This window comes from Galeopterus variegatus, unplaced genomic scaffold (assembly GCF_000696425.1).
Source record: "Galeopterus variegatus unplaced genomic scaffold, G_variegatus-3.0.2 Scaffold2412, whole genome shotgun sequence".
Lineage (NCBI taxonomy): Eukaryota > Metazoa > Chordata > Mammalia > Dermoptera > Cynocephalidae > Galeopterus > Galeopterus variegatus.
Genome location: NW_007728523.1, coordinates 33,480 through 52,449, shown reverse-complemented (window position 1 = coordinate 52,449; position 18,970 = coordinate 33,480). Strand labels below are relative to the sequence as shown.

General features: G+C 48.2%; 1 long non-coding RNA gene across 1 annotated transcript; it reads left to right on the top strand.

The window, feature by feature from the left end:
• Positions 1–1,021: 1,021 nt before the first annotated feature.
• Positions 1,022–13,596, top strand: LOC103597759. Its single transcript, XR_551130.1, has 4 exons — positions 1,022–1,142; positions 7,233–7,295; positions 8,735–8,828; positions 10,040–13,596. It is a non-coding gene; the product is annotated as an uncharacterized LOC103597759 (long non-coding RNA).
• The last annotated feature ends 5,374 nt before the right edge of the window (positions 13,597–18,970 follow it).

Below are 18,970 nucleotides of genomic sequence, written 5' to 3'. Positions count from 1 at the left end.
CAGTTCTGCATTACTGACCAGTCTCCTCTGAGTGATCCTACTCTGATTAGGGATCAGATCAGCTGTCTGCTCTGTACCCCTGTGTTCCCCCAGTGGGCCTGTCTCCCCTGCCTGTACTCCAAACACTTCCTATGGGATGAGCCATGCTCTGATCCCTTGAGTTGACTCACTGGTCTCTGAGTGGCTCCTTTTTTTCAGTTGTTGTGGCTCCTCAGTCCTGTGTGGGTCCGTGGGAACCCTATTAGTGGTATTGCTGGCCTGGGGGCCACCAAGGCCCTCTTCTCCCCTGCTGCCTCCAAGTAACTTCATACAAAGGGCACAGTTGTGGCTTTTGCCAGCTCCTGCTCTGTACACTCAGCAGCTCCAGACTGGAAGTGGCTGGGATTGGAAAAGGTTGGAGCAGTTTTTTCTCTCATTGTGGCTTCTCCCACCTTTAGGCACTCCATAGGTCTCTCCTTCTCTTCTCCTGAGCTCTATTGGCCCCAGCTTGGCTGTCATTGCTTTTTTATTGTTGTAAATTAGTTGATTTATGGGAGAGAGTGATGCTGGAGACCATTTATTCTGCCATCTTAACTGGAAGTCCCCAAGTTAAATTTATAATGCCTCCAGCTTTTCATTGCTGTTATGCACTGCTAAAAAAAAAAAATTCTCTGGGCCGGCCCGGTGGCGCACTGGATAGTGCGCCGCTTGGGAAGCGCGGCGGCGCTCCCGTCCGAGGGTTCGGATCCCACATACAGACCGGCTCCCGCTCACTGGCTGAGCGAGGTGCGGGAGCAGCGCCGAGGCTTGCGATCCTGTTGCCGGTCCCCGGTCCGGTGCGGGGGCAACACTGAGGGTTGCGATCCGTTGCCGGACACGGAAAAAAGACAAAAGACAAAAAAAAAAAAAAAATCTCAGTATTTAAGAAAAACCTAATATCTTCAAATTTTCCATTGCTTTTCTTGAACATTTTACAATAACTTTGAAGTTAATGATGTCTGTATGACTTGATAAAGAAAATTTTCTTTTTCTTGTAGATTAAATCGAAATGCAACTTAAAATTAGCTACTCCAGTAGTAGTTACAGCAGTGCCACCCAGCAAAGGATTCCTTAAATATGAAGCGCAGAACATCCCAGATGTTGGCAACGGAAAACTGCAAAAGGTCAGTATGCTACCATTCCAAAGAAAGTGTGTATGTTGGGCCGGCCCGGTGGCGCACTGCTACAGTGCGCCGCTTGGGAGCGCGGTGGCGCTCCCGCCGAGGGTTCGGATCCCACATACAGACTGGCCGCTCACTGGCTGTATGTTGGGCCGGCCCGGTGGCGCACTGCTACAGTGCGCCGCTTGGGAGCGCGGTGGCGCTCCCGCCAAGGGTTCGGATCCCACATCCAGACTGGCCGCTCACTGGCTGAGCGAGGTGCAGGTGCAACACCGAGGGTTGCGATCCCGTTGCCGGTCCCGGTCCGGTGCGGGCATGACACTGAGGGTTGCGATCCGTTGCCGGTCACGAAAAAAGACAAAAAGGAAAAAAAAAAAAAAAGAAAGAGTGTATGTTATTTGAAGAGTCCATTTGCTTATCTTCTTTCTGACGTGTGCCCCAGACTAGCTAAATGTGCCTGGTTGCCTGGCAAGAGAAGCTGCAATGATCCTGCTGCCAAGGCCTGAGGCCTGGGTCTCTCATGTCCTCAGGACCAGAGTACAGGGCATGGGGACATGTGTGAAGGGGCTGTGGGTGCAGAGGGATGGCTGGCAGAGAAAATGTCCTTCCCATGGGACAGCAGCCCAAGTGCTGTGAAGAGAAGGACTAGGGTGGTGGAGATTAGGGCTGGTCACTTCTCACTGGGAGTAGGTTCTGGGCAGCCCAGTGAATTGCCTGGGGCTTCCAGGATGCAGGAGCCCACACCTGTGCCCACAAATTCAGGATCCCAGCAGTCCTCATGTGGTCCCAGGTCTGGTGGGGTAGCAAGGTGGGTGGAAGAACCTAGAGGTTGTTGCCTCGTGGTGCTGCAATGGGGTAAGGGGGTGAGGGAGGCCACAGGGGATGGGGGCAGGGACAACAGGTGGAGAAGGAGGAGGCGAGGGAGACATGGGGAGGGCAGGTGGGCACCAAATGCAGAGGGGATAGGAGGCTAAATGCTTACAGCACCTAGTTTTCCCAGGCAGTCTCCCATCCAAGTACTAATCAGGCCCAAGCCTGCTTAGTTTCTGAGATCAGATGAGGTCAGTCACATTCAGGGTAGTGTGGCCTAGAGGTGGACAGCTGCAGTGTGGCACCTTGCACTGTGGCCACTTGGCTGGGCCATGCCTGGATTTATTCTTCATCCTTACTTGGAATTCTTGGGAATCTGGGAGGGATTCCAGGAATATCCCCCACCGCGTCGCTGCACCTTCCACCTCCTGTCTTATGCCACAGCCAGTGGGCCAGCCAGGCTCTGTTCTGCTGACTTTCTAGCACCAGAGGCCTCTGTCACCCTGGATTTTGGGAAGCCTTGGGGCTCACCATGCCGTCCCTGCCCAGCTGTCAAAATCCCAACACATCTGGCTCACTCAGGGTGGAAGGAGGGTTCCAAGCATCAGGGGTTTTGTCTCAGGGTCCTCAGAGTACCTCCTGCCTTATCTCAACTTCCACATCCACCTGAAGCCCCCAGCACCCCCAGAGGGCACAGAGCCACCACACCCATACAGCCACTGCCCTTTTTTAGAACTTTCAGGCCACTCACCACATTGAGAACTCTTGTCTGTGAGCACCCCTCACTTTCCAAAAGAAGACATCTTTTGGTGGTGGTAGGGAGAGACAGAAACAGTCACACACAAACACAGACACATAGATGGAGAGAAACATTTCAGTGAAGAGGGCAACATTTCCATAGCTAACAATTTCTCTTTGTTAAATGTTAGGTTCTAATTTCTTGCTTTATTTTTATTTATTTATTTTGGGGGCGGCTGGCCAGTACAGGGATCCAAACCCTTGACTTTGGTGTTGTCAGGACCACACTCTACCAATAGAGCTAACCTTGCTTTATTAACTAATGCTGTAATATGCTTTTTTAAACATTATTTTTTCTAGACATTCAATATGTCCTACTTAAAAATGATTTGTGTGTGTGTGTGTGTCTGTGTGTGTGTGTGTGTGTGTGTCTGGTGAACCCGTGACCTTGGTGTTCTGCACTCTAAAACAACTCAGCTAACTGGCTAGCCCAAAAGTGGATTTCTGTGATGTAGAATTTTGTAATATAAAAAGAGAAAGCAATATATACAAGGATAAAGAATACATAAATGAAAGAAAATATATGGTTAAAAATAAGTTATAAATAATTAATTATAAAATTATTGGTTTTATAAAAATTGATTTTTTATAATCAGAAAATATAATTATTTAAAAAAGAACATGATACTCTGTCATTTGAAGGAGATTTAAAATATTTTTACAGTGACATTTTTCTCAATACAAGCCTTTTATGTTTTGCTGTCTTTTTTATGACTTAACCTTTGACCTTGGCATTAGCACCATGCTCTAACAACTGAGCTAACCAACCAACCCAGTTCTAATAGTTTTTAGTGAATTCTTTATGATTTTCTAAATACAAGATCACATTATCTGTGAATATAGATAATTGTACTTCATTCTTTTCTGTCTATATGCCTTTTATTTATCTGTTGCCAATTGTCCTGTCTAGTACAATGATGAATAAATGTGGATATATTTATCTTGTTCTTGATCTTACAGAGTAAGTGTTCAGACTTTCACCATTAAGTTGTTTTTAGCTGAGGGTTTTTCATGTGTTCTTTATCAGTTCAAGGATGTTCCCTTCTATTCCTACTTTGTTGAATGTTTCATTATGGAAGAAAGTTGAATTTTGTCAAATTTGTTTTCTATATCTATTGAGATGGTCATGTGATTTAGTTTATTATTGTATTTATATGGTGTACTATATTAAATGATTTTTGGCTGCTAACAAACCTTGTAGTTCTTGAATAGATCCAACTTTGTACACAGCATAATTATTTTTATATGTCACTTGATTCTCTTTGCTTTTATTTGAATTAACATAAATTTAAATTTTATTTTATTTATGAATGTATATTCATAAGATACATTGGTCTGAATATTTCATTTCTTGTGATGAATTTGAAGGGTCTTGGTGTCATAGTGATACTGCCTCATAGAGTGAGTTGGGAAGTGTCTCTAGCACTTCCGTTTCTGGAAGATGGGGAAAAGTTGATATTAAATATTCCCCAAATGTTTGATAGAATTTACCAGTGAAGTTTCTGAACATGAGCTTTTCTTGGCATGTAGACGTTCTTTATTAATACAATTTTTTACTTGTGATAGGCCTATTCAGATAACTTTTCTAGACTGTTTTTGTAGTTTGAGTGTTTCTAGGAATTCGTTCATTCCATGTAAATTATCTAATATATTGGCATAGCATTGTTCATATTATTCTTCTGTAAATATTTATTTTTTTATTTTCTAATGATGGTAGTACTGTTTTCTCTTTAGTTATTTGTCTTTTTTTTATTCATCTAGCTAAAGGTTTGTCAATTTTGTTGATCTTTTATGAACCTACTGTTTTTGTCATTGTATTCTCTATTTCATGGCTTTGTTCTGTAATCTTATTTTCTCTTTTCTGCTTACTTTAGATTTCTTTTCTGAATGTCTTCACATGGAGCTTAGGTTACTGATTTGAGATCTTTTTTTTTTAATGTAGATATTTACAACCACAAATTTTCTTTTAGAAACTGCTTTAGCTGTCTTCCAAAAATTTTGTATATTGTATCTTCACTTTTAAGCACCTCAGTGTATTTTCTAATGTCCCTTTTGATTTCTTTGACCCTTTTGTGATTTTGGAGTATATTGTTTAATTTCACATATTTGGATTTCTCATGTTTCTTTCTGTTATTTTTCATGTTTACACCATTTTCATTGAACTATATGCTGTTTTATTATTTCTCACCTTTTACATGAGTGGGGGGTCTTCAAATGTTCATGGAAAGATTCATATTATATTTTAAATCTGTTTTTCCAGAGCTGGCCAGTTTGCTCAGTTGGTTAGAGTGTGGTGTTGTAACACCAAGGTTAAGGGTTCCGTTGCCCATACTGGCCAGCCACCAAACCAAAAAAAAAAAAAATAAATAAGAAAGAATCTTAACCCTTGACTTGGTGTTGTCAGCACTATGCTCACCCAGTGAGCTAACCAGCCATCCCTGTATGATATCTGAACCCGTGGCCTTGGTGTTATCAGCACCACACTCTCCTGAGTGAGCCATGGGCTGGCTCCAGAAAAATTTTCTTATATTTTGTAAAACGGGTTTGTCAGCAACAAATTCTCTGTTTTGTTAATTGGGCTATATCTTTATTACACCTTTATTTTTAAAATAGAGCTGTGCTGGACACAGAATTTTTGGTTGACAGTGTTTTGACCTGTGACAGGTGGCTCTTCTGTCACCCTTCGTGAAAGCATCAGCCACGTGGATGGAGAGCAGTTCCACAGCCCAGGTTGTGGCCTGACATGGAGCAAAAGGTCTCATGGGGACATCCCTCTGCAGGGCCCTTATTGTCCTGTCCAGTTGCTGAGCACTGTGTGCAGAGCACCATGCAGGAGATGGGCAAAGAGCTGCTGCTTGGGTGTCTACTCCATCTCCCCTGCAAGGAGGCTGATATGGGGGGAAGGCAGTTGCCAGGGTATAAAAGCCCAGAGACCAGAGATGGCAGACAACCAGGGACCAGAGGCTACCCTGCCAGGGCCTTCCTGCTGAGGGTCCTGCAGTCCCACTCCCAAAAGAATCCAAAATCCCAAAGGCGGGTGGGATGGCCCACTCCTAAAGGGCCATCCCATCCACCTCCCAGCCCCAGCCTTGGCCAGGGCACTGCCTCTTCTCCCAGATTTGTGGGACTGTCAGAGTCTTTACTCTGTTTTCACTTGATATTAGATTATGAGCCTCTTTGCATTTGCTGTTTTTACTTCCATCCACAGGGGTCCCCAGCAGCTATGGGCCTGACTGTCCCCAGGTCAGGAGCAGAGTTAAGAGCAGGCAGATGTAGCATTACAAGTTTCTAGGTTCTGAGCCTTGAGCCGCCCCTCGACATCACTAAATGTGTCCCCATCTCTCCCATGGGGATGTTTTGTGAGGACTCCCTGGGTTAATGTTCTTAAACAAGAGGTGCTATCATCACTCAGCCAATGAAGGACTTGAAGGTGCAAGTATTTTAAATTATCCCCCCACCCTGAATTCTTCTTTTGACTATAAGGGCCCTTTTCTCCTGGGGCACTAATATCTTACTCCTGGCCACAGTCACTGAGGGCTTGGGAGTGATAACTAAAAATTTGCTCTGACTGGATCAGCTATATTGTACTGCCTTGGGAAAATCTGGGAAACCATCAGTCAAGTCTTCATAAGACTATTTTCAGACACACAGGCACCAGAGAAGTAATAAAATAACCTAGAGTGCTTCTTGTAACACTTACCCTATATTCCTGCATGTAGGATGTAACCTGGTAACAATCTAAAATTTGTATGTATGTACTAGCCAATAGAAAAACTGAAGTAATAATGAAGGTGGGCTGTCCTTTTCTCTCTCTCCTTTGATTCTTTTCCTGCCTTGGGGTTATATAATGTTGTCTGTTGGTCCTCTTTGGAGCAAATTTCTCAGGATGACCTGACCTGTATATTTCCCCAGTTGCAATTGTCATATTGGTTCAATAAGTCTTATGCTTTATATGTTTAGCCTGAGTTTGTTTTAGGTTAACATTCCTGACTATGACGATGTCATCCAGAGCAACTCCCTGACTCACTGGCTTCCTCTTGAGTTCACGCTTTGGTAGGCCCATTGGGCCCTTTGATTCCAGAATTTTGTTGGGTGTGGAAGGGTGTATTTCCCCTGAGTCTAGGACCTTCCTCTGTTTAGGTGAGATCAGAGTCTTTACTGAGCTGTTTTTCTCCTAACCCTCTCTTTTCTCTTTGAGAAGGAGAGTCTTTCTGTCTCTATTTAACAAGAAATTTTAAGTAAAAGATTACTGCCTTTTTCACTCACTGCCACATGAGGGGGATCCAAGTAATATGGATTGGCAGATTTGTCTCTACTTTTGAAATAGAGTTTCTGATACAAAGGGGGAAAATTTTGCTTTCTTCCTCCCAGTGCCTGGTGAGTGGGGTTCAGGTTGCAGTTGGCAAGGCAGGTACTGGCAGTTTGTCTTGTCAATAAAATTACATGGCATGCTTTAACATAACAGCTGTTTCTTATAAATTGCAGTTGGCTCTGCCTTTTTGTTTGTAACAAGCTCAACACTAACCTCCATCTGAAGAGCACATGAAGGTGAGTTTCTCACCCTGAACATAAGAGGCAATCATTTCTTTCCACCCAACAGGGTATTCTCAGTGACTAGAATTTCAGCAGGGGTGTTAAGACAGTGGTCTGTGATATGTAGTGGCCTCATAAGGTCTTGTCCACAAGAAGAATACTTTTTTTTTTTTTGTCCTTTTTTGAGACCGGCCGCACTGCGCTCAGCCAGTGAGTGCACCGGCCATCCCTATATAGGATCCGAACCCGCGGCGGGAGCGCTACTGCGCTCCCAGCGCCGCACTCTCCCGAGTGCGCCACGGGCTCGGCCCAAGAAGAATACTTTTTTTTTTTTCCTTTTTGTCTTTTTTCGTGACCGGCAACGGATCGCAACCCTCAGTGTCGCGCCCGTACTGGACCGGGACCGGCAACGGGATCACAACCCTTGGTGTTGCGCCCCTCTCTCAGCCAGTGAGCGGCTGGTCTGTATGTGGGATCCGAACCCTCGGTGGGAGCGCCGCCGCGCTCCCAAGCGGCTCACTGTAGCAGTGCGCCACCGGGCCGGCCCAAGAAGAATACTTTTATAGGGAACTTTCTGCTCCTCTGGGAGGTGCATATGAAGGTTGGTCACCTAGCACCTTGAGCACTCCATCACTGCTAGGTGATAAAGAGATACTGCAAAAGATAGACCTCACACATTATCCTGACTTGGTCACATCTGAGGGAGGCTTTAAAATTATAAAAAATAGCTCATCAAAACCTGAGCACTCCCTTTGAGGACAACACCCTCTAGAAATGCCCCCTGGGTTTATGCACGATGCATAGAAATGAAACAACATGCTTCACAGAACTAGAGGGCCTGAGTAGTGTCCCCTCCCAACTCCTATGTTACTTAAAATTTGAACCTTAGACCTAAAGACCAGAGCCTCATTTCTTTTACTTCTATGTGGCACATGACTTCCTGGGAATGGGTCTTCCCAGTGATGAGGGAACAAAATGTCTACCTGAGCTGATCATCGATGCTTTTAGATAAAATGTTTTTGATCAAAAAGAAAAAATAATTTCAATATCGGCTCCAACAAGGTCAGCTGAAATCTAGTGCGTTAGGAAAATCTGGGGTAAGCCAGCCATCAAGTCCTCATGTTATAAGATGGTTTCAGACATGCAGGCACCAAAAAATAAAATAACCTACAATGTTTAATGTAATCCTACAGTGTTGCATGCAAGATGTAACCTAGTAAAAATTCAAAATCTATAGGTGTGTACAAGCCAATAAAAAACCTGATGTAGTTATGGGTGGGGGGAGCTGTCTTTCTCTCCTTTGATTCCTTCTGTATTTTGAGATTATAAAATGCTAAGCTCTGCTGGTCCCCTTTGGAGTGAATTTCTCAGGGTGACACAACCTGAGTGTTTCACTGGTTGCAATCATCACATTGGATCGATAAAGTCTATAGTTTGACCTCAGTCTCTTTTAGGTCAACAGGAGCTGCTGGTCCATGATGCTGCCTTGACCATGTGCCCCCCCACCCCACCCTAGAGAGAGGACACTGCTGCATGGTGATGGTGCAGGTAGGCACACTGGAGAAGCTGCTGGAGTACCGAGCACAGCCGCCTGGCCAGTGACCCCTCCCATGCCCCCAACTTCCTGTGCTCCTGCTGAGCCCTCACCCCCACACAACTGGTGCTGAACCTGCTGCTGGGAGGGTGGCACAGCACCCCTCCATGGCACAGAGGTGACCAAGCTCTGCCTAGCTGTGGCTTGTGATTGTCACTGCACCTGAGATGTTTGCTCCTTTGGAGTGAGGTGCCAAAGTAACCAGACCCAGAGCATCATTGCAGGGACAAGACTGGACAAGCCATGGAAAATGCCTGCCCAGTGCCTGGCCCTGGAGAAAGGGCCCCTGAAAGGGCTGTGGTTGCTCAAATTGGCTATTTTCCTCTCCCCCATAAATCAGCCCCTGCCTCGGCCCTCACATCCCTGGGTTTGGGCAATGCTGTTTTGCATTCATAAGAGAGGTTTGAGGTTTCATCTAGGGTTCCTGGGGGCTGGCAGAGAGACCCAGGCCTACTCAGGTATCAGGGGAAGTGCTTGTGGAGATTCATTCATTCAACATACATAAAGTGCCTACTGTGTACAGACACTTTTCTAGGCACTTAGCATAGTTCATCAGAAAAGAACAGATGAAAATTCCTGTCTTCCTGGGCTTTCACTCTAGTAGAGGGTCAGCCAGTCCCAGAAGGGGTCACAGCAGGTAATGTCCAGAGCACAGATGTGCCGCCTCCTGCAGATATGGATGCAGCCTCCCCTGTTTTGATGGGGATGGTGGATCCCAGGACCAGCTGGAAATGTGAGTGGACTCTGGGTCATGGGGGAGGGTCCTGACAGTAACCTACCTCCACATACCTTGTGATTCTCGCTGGAGGGCTGAAGTCTGGGGCTCCCCTTGCAAGAGGAAAGAGTCACAGAGCCAAGGACTGGCTTCCTGGGGAGAGAGCCAGGCCCTGTGAGAATCCATCCCTACCCTTTCCTGAATGTGGAACTTGGCCCAGGACAGGGGTGGGGTGGGCCATCTGCTCTCACTGGTGTGCACCTCAGTCCTCCATGCCCAACTGCATGTGGGGCTGGGGTGGCTGCACCTGCCATTCCTGAGAACCCCTCAGTGGGAAGAAGAGACCTGCATGGAAAAGGGAACGCACCAGTGCATGAGCTACAGGTCAAGATGCCTCGGGTTCCCTGTGGAGGCTGGACAGGTACAGACTCTGCTTGTTTTCTCCCTCAGGGAGTGACAAAGAACCTACCATGTGCAGCCAGTGCAAGAAACAGAGCAGGTGCTGCCCCTCCCTGCCCAGCAGACAGACAGGAGCATGGCAGTCTTCCCTGAGGATGGGAACAGGTGGCCACTGATGGGGCACTCCCTTGATGGAAGTTCTATCAGCTTGTGCTCAGTGGCTGGCCCTGCCACTGCCAGGACAGCCGGCGGGATAGGGTATGGGGCTGGCCTGTGGATGGGCAGGGCAGGCACAGGCCATGGGGTGTCATGGGGGGTTGTGGGGAAGGAGAGTGCAGGCCTTTGACAGCCTCCCACCCACCTGCTCCAGCACCAACTCCTCCATCCTGGGTGCTTGACTGGACCAGGACCTGGAAGGTGTCTGTCCACCCCCAACTCCCCTGCCTCCAGATGCAAGTGACCTACACCAGCTAAATACGCCTGGTGTGGGCCTGCAGTGCTGTGCCCACCTCCTCCTTGCCTTGCTGCAGCCCCGGGGAACACAGAGGCAGAGCCAGATGGGCAGGAGGGCTGGGACAGTGCATGTGAGCACATGATGAAGGGACGGGACTGGGCCACACAAAGGAGCCTCCAGAGGCAGGTGGACTGAACCCCACGGGCTCAAGTGTCCTGGCATTCCCCTGAGAGGAGCCTGGGAGGGTCTATGGAACATGGTCGTCTATGGAACATGGTCTCAACACCAACACCCAGCTCCTGGTCCCTGGAAGGCTTGCTGCAAGTTACATGCCCATGTTCCCACCTGGGCACCCTCAGTGGATCTAGAGTCCCCTAAGAACAGGGAATCAGAAAATGGCCATGAGTGGCCAGGACCCCATCAGATGCTAGCCAGAGGAGCTGTCCTTGGGGACGCTGAGGCCACAAGGCTCAGTAGGCAGTGTGTCCCAGAACACAGTGGTGAGGACCAGCTTTATTTTCAAAAGGGCCACAGAACAGGGAGGTGGCCCCAGACCACTCCGTCTTCCTCCAGCTGCCACAGCAGCTCCTTTGGCTGTGGCAAGAACATACTGGTGTCCACTCTCTGGAAGTTGATGTGGTTGATCACAGATACCAGCACCTCTGCAATGTGGCAGAATTGAAAGTAGCCTCCTGGGGGCCTGGCTTAGTGGCTACTCTGTCCTCCTCCAACCCCACCACCAGGATGTGGAGCCTCCTTTCAGTGACAACGTTGAGGAAGTGGTAAAATTCTTCAGAGTGATTACCAAGCATGATCTCGTGATGACCTGGGCCAGGGAGGAGAGGCCACTGAGCTGCCAGGTGCTCACAGCCTCGCATGTTTCTGATGGCCAAGGAGAGAACCCAGGAAGCAAAAGGCCACAGACATGGGTTAGTCCTCCTGGACAAAGAATGGGGGATTAATAAGACATAGGCACCAAGAGGCCAGATGGCAACCAGGGGAGTCTGAGTCACACAGCCTTCAAGCCTCCCCCAGGATACAGCAGACTGACCTGCCTCAGCCTCCAAAGTGAAACCCTTACATTCACAACTGGTGGCTGGTAGTAACTTGAGTCCTATAGGCCACAGCTTCCCTGAGACTGCAGGCTGTCACCCGAAACCTATCCCTGTCCCCCCACCTCACTGCAGCCATGGCCTTGGTAATTTCCCTGCCCCCCACCTCCCCCAAGCCCTGGTGAGCCTCTCCCTTGCCCCTGCCTTCATGCCAGACAGCCGCCCCACTGGCCATGGTGGTGCCAGCTGGGCATGGAGTCCCTCACCTTGCTGACTTCCTGCTGCATGGTGCAGAGCTCTTGCTGCAGGAAGTGCTACATGTCAGGCAGGATACAGCTATTGACCCAGTTGTGGAGAGTCCAGGAGACCACAGCGGCACCACCCCCTGCCTGATGTGCAAGCGCCAATCAAGTCTTTTGTGCCAGGCCCGGTGCCACAGTTAGGTGATGTAGGACATACCTCTGGACCCCAGTCCTCTCCTGCCTCCTGAGGGCTCCAGGCTGGGGTCCTCGCAGTCAACAGCTGACTCAGGGTGTGTGGGCTCAGGGGAGGAACATGGCAGGGAATGACACAGAGAGGCTGGAGCCTCAGCAGTGCTGCTGTAACCACTTTCCCATGCCTGCATCTCCCAGAGGGATGGTCGGGAGGCCTGCTTTGCCCTCCTGCAGGAAGGCAGGAGACTGGCATCAGACAAGTCATGGGTGGGGCACGCCTGCCTCACTGGGTTGTGCACTTGTCAGTGCCACCCTCTGGACACAAACTTCTTGCAGACCTGCGTGAACTTCACAGATGTGACCTCCAGAGGTGGACTGCTCTACTGCCACAGCAGGTACAAGACCAAGGAGTGTGGGTGATATTGTGTCACAGGGCAGGCCACAGAGGCAATTCCACGGGGCTACGTCCTGCCCATGAGGAGAGAAAAACCACTTCATCCTCCAGCAAATGTTGACTGACCAGCTGAAGGAGTGGAAGATGGCATGGCACAGTGAACTGCCATAGCTCCAATTTTGTGCCTGGTAGTGCTGATGTAGGCTTTGCTGCTTCTGAGTGGGCTGACCAATCTCAGGAGCCCCCAGGCCTCTGAGTGATGGGGACAAGCGCCCCACCTCTGACATTGCTGCCTAGCAGCCTCTCTTTTCCTGATGACCTTGGCATAACAGCCTGGTGGTGGCCACACCTCCCACTAACCCCCATCACTAGGTGCCTGTGAGCTTTCAGTAGACAGTGGTAGTCCTTCACACCAGGCTGTCCCAGAACTCATTCAGTCAAATGAGAAGTACACAGGCAGGCTGAACATGTTCTCCATTGAGGAGCCCCTGGGGAGTGGCAAGGGTCTGCGGCAGGAGCCCACCTCCCCGTGCCCCACCCTCAGCTACGCTCCAGGTAACATATCAAGAGAGCTTTGAAATGCCATGAATGGAACCACCTGGGGCCTCCAACACTAGTGGAGCTGCCAGATGATGCAGCCCCTCGAGGCACCCAAGCTGAGCCCCACCCAAATTGCTGATCACACAATCGCAAGCAAACAAGATGGCTTTGGGGTGGCATTTGACAGTATAGACAACCCATAAGGGCATCGGCTCCCTCTCACACCTGTCCCAGGCTTTTGGCTTCTGGCTGATCCAGGAGCTCTAATGCATTGTCGTCATCATCTGGGTTCCTGAATTGTGGGATTCCTTCCCATTTTCACTGATGCTGTTGTGGGAAATTGGAAAAGGACAAGAGCCAGAAGAGGAAATCTGATTGCAAGTAGGATAGCCAGTAAAGCCACTTCCATGAGGACAGGCACGCACAGCGACAGGAGACAAAGACAGATAGGGAGCTGTGCCCCCACGTAGGGTACTATTTAATTCAATCAATGACCAAATGACACAAATCCAGCTGGCAGGACTCAAACCCCCAGGAATGCAACCGTCCTGCTCTTGAGCCACTCTCTCACTGGAGTGCTCCTTCCTCTGACAGACTGTGCTCCCTCTCTCTCTAAATAAAACTGCTCTTTGTATTTTGCCTGGTGCTCTTGAGCTACACTATCACTGGAGCCTACTCCATCCTCTCTCGAGTGTACTTTCTCTCTTACTAAATAAACTGCTCTTTGATTTTCACCTCTGGTGTGTTTCCTCCAATTCTTTGTTTGGGACACCAAGAACCCAGCCTTAGCTGGTGGAACCTGCAATTTCCTCAGTTCCCTTAACATCTTGGTTCCCTGGCTAGGAAACCTGCAGTTTCCCTTAACACCAACAGAGAACTGAACTCTGTCTAGTGGGCCAGGCTGCAGGCCCAGCCACGAGGGTCACCCCTTTACTCTCTCAGTTTCTCATTCCTTGAGGTTCAACCCCACTAACAGGCGCCCAAACACAGGAGCCTATGAACCCAGCCCCAGGCCAAACCACTTGAAGTTTCCTAAAACACCACACTGTCCCTCTGCCTGGCATGCCTTGTGCACCTGGCAGACTCCTACTCATCCATCAAACCCTGCTCAAATATTACCTGCCCTGTGGCCTCCTCTAACTGCCTGACCCCAGGCTTTCTCTGACATTTTTTAGGGTTGCCATATAAAATACAGGACATACAGTCAAAGTTGAATTTCAAATAAGGAACAATTTTCCAGTATAAGTATGTCCCATTCAATATGTGGGATACACTTATACCAAAACACCACTTGTTGCTTATCTTAAACCCAAATCCACAGTGCATGTCTGTTTGAGTCTCTGAGCATCTCTGCTAGTGGGACAGGAGGTCCCTGAGGGCCAGGACCAGTGTCTGGTCACTCCTGACCCTCTCTGAGCGTCTCTGCTAGTGGGACAGGAGGTCCCTGAGGGCCAGGACCAGTGTCTGGTCACTCCTGACCCACCATCTACCAGAGCCAGTGATCTTTGCTAAACAAGCGGCAGTGTGAGGGAGAGGAGTCGTGGTGCTGGTGCGAGGTGTTTCTCATGCCCCTGTATTGCTCGTGGGAATCTCAGGGGCCTGAATTCCATCTCCTACATTTTTACCTTTAGTTTCCACACAGGTGCGAAAGGGACTGCACTGTTCACTCGTCCCCTCACCATTAACTGAGCACCCGCGCTGTGCCAACTGGTGGGTCTGACCGCGATGTTTCTGCTGTGAAAAGCTCACCCCTGGTGGGGAAACAGAACACCGGAGGATCACCATGGGGAGGGGACACCGGACAGGAGGGGGCGGGTGTGCCTTCCAGGTGGGCATCGTTGAGCTGGGTCTCTGGGGCAGGTGAATCTCCCGGGATCATGGGGTAGGTGAGGACAGACCGGGAAGGGCTCTGGATGCCACGTTGAACACCTGAGACCTTAAACGTGAGGGATGCCCTGGGGGAGGCGCCGGAGCACACGGGGCGCGCGGGAACAGGTGGCCTTGGAAGAAGGTAGCGTGTGCGACTCCTCCGTGAACGCCGCACCGCCAACGCCCGGACGCCCAGGCCGCGTCCTCTCTGCAAGCCGGAGCGGAAAAGGCCGCGCACAGGCCCGGAACCAGGAGCCGGAGGGCGCCGCGTTCCCGCGGACCCAGGCCTCTGCGCCCCAACTCCGCACGCATGCGCGCACGAACCGCCTTCTTCCTTCGCAGGCTCAGGGTTCCCCGCTGGGTCTGCGACCCGCTCTGGGTGGCATCTGGCGTTCCCGCTTCTCTCCCCGCGGCCGCGTCCCGATGTCCCCCAGCCTCCCGCGGCGCCTCAGGTGAGCAGCCGCTGTCGCCTGCGCCGGGGCCTGTGCCCAGCCCTTCCCGCTGTGCCTTGGCACCGTCCGCCCGCCGAGGCCGTGGCGGGGATAAGCCGTCCCCTCTCCAAACCCCGGGGGCTGTGGACGAGGCTGGGCTGAGGAAGGGGAAGGAGGACCAGAGCCGGGTCCTGGGGACAGTGGAGTCTGAAGGAATCTGGGGGTGGTGGGGTGTGGAGGGGGAAAGTGAGGGACACAGGGGGCTGGTGGGGACCCTAGAGGGATGGTGGGGGCCATAGGAGGAGGATGGTGGGTATAGGGAGGTGGTGGGGGGCCTATGGGGATGGTGGGGGGTGTAGGGGGATGAAAGTGGGTTGTGGGGGAGGGTGATGGTTATAGTGGGGTGGTGGGGGTCTTAGGGGGGATGTTGGGGGATACACGGGGATGGGGGTGGAGCCTCACCATTTCTCTCAAGACTGTCTCCGTTCACCTTCTCTTCCAGCTGTAACTCCAGAATCCTCTAGTGTTTACAAGAGCACAGGAAATGAATACATCTCTGGTAAGTTTACTGTATTTTAGGAGCCTCATGAGGGTTCATTAAGATGGTGAAATTAAAAGAAACAAAATTCAGCATCAGAGAAATATACATAGACAAGGTAAAGTTCCCATGTTGATACAGGCAGGTTACAAGACCTTAGAGCCATCTAAGTTGAGTGCAAGTTGGTCTCTGGTCTTTCCGACACCACAGGATTCAAAATGACCCTAAGAGGAGAACGCGCTGCATTCTCATGGAATATGAAGTCTGAAGTAGTCTTTTCTGGTCACATGCACGGTGTAGTGGACAGCGTTTCACTACCAACCTGGAAATACACTCAGCATTCTGCAGTGGTAATGGTTACCTAGGATTTAATCACACATCAGCTAATAAGGTTTCTCTGGAGTTACTAAAATAGTGTGGTTCCAGACAGACTTTGAAAGTCCCCACTTGATGCATGGGTACAGCCTGGGATGTGTGGAGGACAGAATCTACTGCAGGTTCTTACATAACTCTCCATACTTTCTTTCAGCTGTTCTGTATATGTGGGTTGTACCAGGCAATGGATATCTGATGGATATTTTCATTGCTTATTTGTACTGTACTCTCCTCAGTGTGATCTTAGTTCACTTCTTCAAAAGTTCACCAAGTATTTATTGTCCAAAGATTTGTGTGCATTACCTTCTTTGAATCTTCTGCCGTATTTGAAACTATTATTCGTGATTTTTCCATGGAAATTGTTCTCTGTTTTAGACATGACCTTGCTGATGGTTTCTTCTCTTTATCCCCTGAATTCTGCTTTATTTTTCTTCTTAAAACAACTCATCCATGTGTTCCCTTTTGTTCCCATTTGTTCCGTTCCACTCTGAAGTTCTCCTTGACTGATGTGACTTTCTGTGGTTTGACTCTCCTACCTGCATCTCTCCAGCTTTCAGCTCTTTCCAGCCTTTGCAACACACGGTCAACTCGATGTGCCACATCAAGCCCCACAAATCAAAATGAAACCACATTGTCCATTTTTCCCCATAATGAGGGTACTTCAAAAAGTTTAGGAAAGGATTTCTGTTATCTTTCAGTTTTATTTTTCCACAAACTTTTTGAAGTATGCTCGTATATGGTATTACTACCAAGTAGTCTTAACCCAAACAACCAAAGGGGGATTTTTCCTGGTCTTTTCCTTCTCTCAGTTCTAATCTCCTCAGGTATCATGTCTTTCTGTGTTTGTAAAGTTTTATTCTAATGCATATGCGCAGTGCCTGCAAAGGAGGAGGAACTGTTGATGCTCAAAAATAGACACAGTAACTTTCTTTTTACATTGGAAATGTCATTCTTGGCAAAACCTGAAGGGTGTGTTTGCTCAGTGATGAGGTTTGGTCCCTCCTGAGCTGTGCTACCAACCAACAGCTGTGGTGGCAGTCATAGGGGTCAGTGGGAGAAACATGCAGGAGTTTGTGGGATACATTTGAACAAGAGTCAAGAGAAAGATACAGAATAAAAACAGGGAGCACAGGTTTTAATCATTTGTACCTTTTCCTGATATATATTTCCCTGATTTTATCAGTAGTTTATACTAATAGAAAATTGTATGTTTCTGGCTCAAAAATGGCTAGTCATGTTTTCAAACACTTTTAAAGATTGTATATAATTCTGTTATTTCACCTAATCACTTAAAATTAGTAGGGAAGTATAGATTTATGCATCAATCATATCTATGAATTATGTATTATTAAAACTGTAGTTAACAGTTAAAAACATTTTTATTCTGATAAAATATACATAACATAAAATTTGACACTTTAATCATTTTTAAGGTTACAGTTTAGTGGTATTAAGTTTATTCACATTAATTTGCAACCATCACCACTATCCATCTACAGAATTTTTTTTCATTTTCCCCAAATTCTGTATTCTTCACACACTAAATCCCTACTCCCCTCTACCCCAGGCCCTGGAAAGCAGGATTCTTTTTTTTTTTTTTTTCCTTTTTTTTTTTGTCTTTTTTACTGACCGGTAATGGATCGCGACCCTCGGTGTTGCGCCCGTACCGGGAACCGGCAACGGGATCGCACCCCTCGGTGTTGCGCCTGCACCGCGCTCAGCCAGTGAGCGGGAACCGGTCTCCACATGGGATCTGAACCCTCAGCGGGAGCGCTGCCGCGCTCCCAAGCGGCACACTCTCCAGTGCGCCACCGAACCGGCCCGGAAAGCAGGATTCTACTTTCTGTCTCTATGAATTTGTCTACCATAGGAACCTCATGTAAGTGGAATCATATCATGTTTGTCCCCTTGTAATGGGCCTATATCATGTAGCATAGTGTCTTCAAGGTTCATCCTTGTCAGTTTTTTTCCTTACTTTTAAAAGCTCAATAGTTTTCTATGATACATATAGACCACCTTTTGTCTATCGAACTGTACACGGGAGGACACGTGGGCTGTTTCCTCCTTTTGGCCATTTTGGAAAATACTGCTGTGATCATGCAGGTGCTAATGTGTGTTTTAGTCCCTGCTTTCACTTGACCTTTTTTTTTTTTTCTCTTTGTCTTTTTTCGTGACCGGTAACGGGATCGCAACCCTCAGTGTCGCGCCCGTACCGCGACCGGCAATGGGATCGCAACCCTCGGTGTTGCGCCCGCACCACACTCAACCAGTGAGCGGACCGGTCTGTATATGGGATCCGAACCCTCGGCGGGAGCGCCGCCGCACTCCCAAGCGCCGCACTCTACCGAGTGCGCCACCAGGCCGGCCCACACTTGACCTTTTTATTACTAGAGTTTGTATATATTTTTTAATATTTTTACTTTCAATCAGTGTCTTTGGATTTAAACCACATCTCTGGATAGCATATTGTTGAGTCTCTTGTTTTTTGTTTTTGTTTTTAAATGAAGTCTGACAATCTCTGCCTTCACATAAATATTTACTTGATTTGCATTAAACTAGTAATATGATTGAATTTAGAATGGGAAGATAAGCCCATGTTGAGATTTCACTGGTGAATTCTACCAAACATTTGGAGAAGATTTAGTATCAATTCTTTTCAAATCTCCAAAACTAGCAGTAGAGACACTTCCAAATTCATTTTATGAGGCCAGTACTACTGTGATAACGAAACCATCAAAGACATCACAAGGAAAGAAACATTTTGACCAATATAGCTTATGAATATAGATGCAAAAATCTTCAACAAAATATAAGCAAAAAAACAAAAAAATCCATCCTCTGTGACCAAGTAGGATTCATACCAGAAATACAAGGCTGGTTAACAGTCAAAACTCA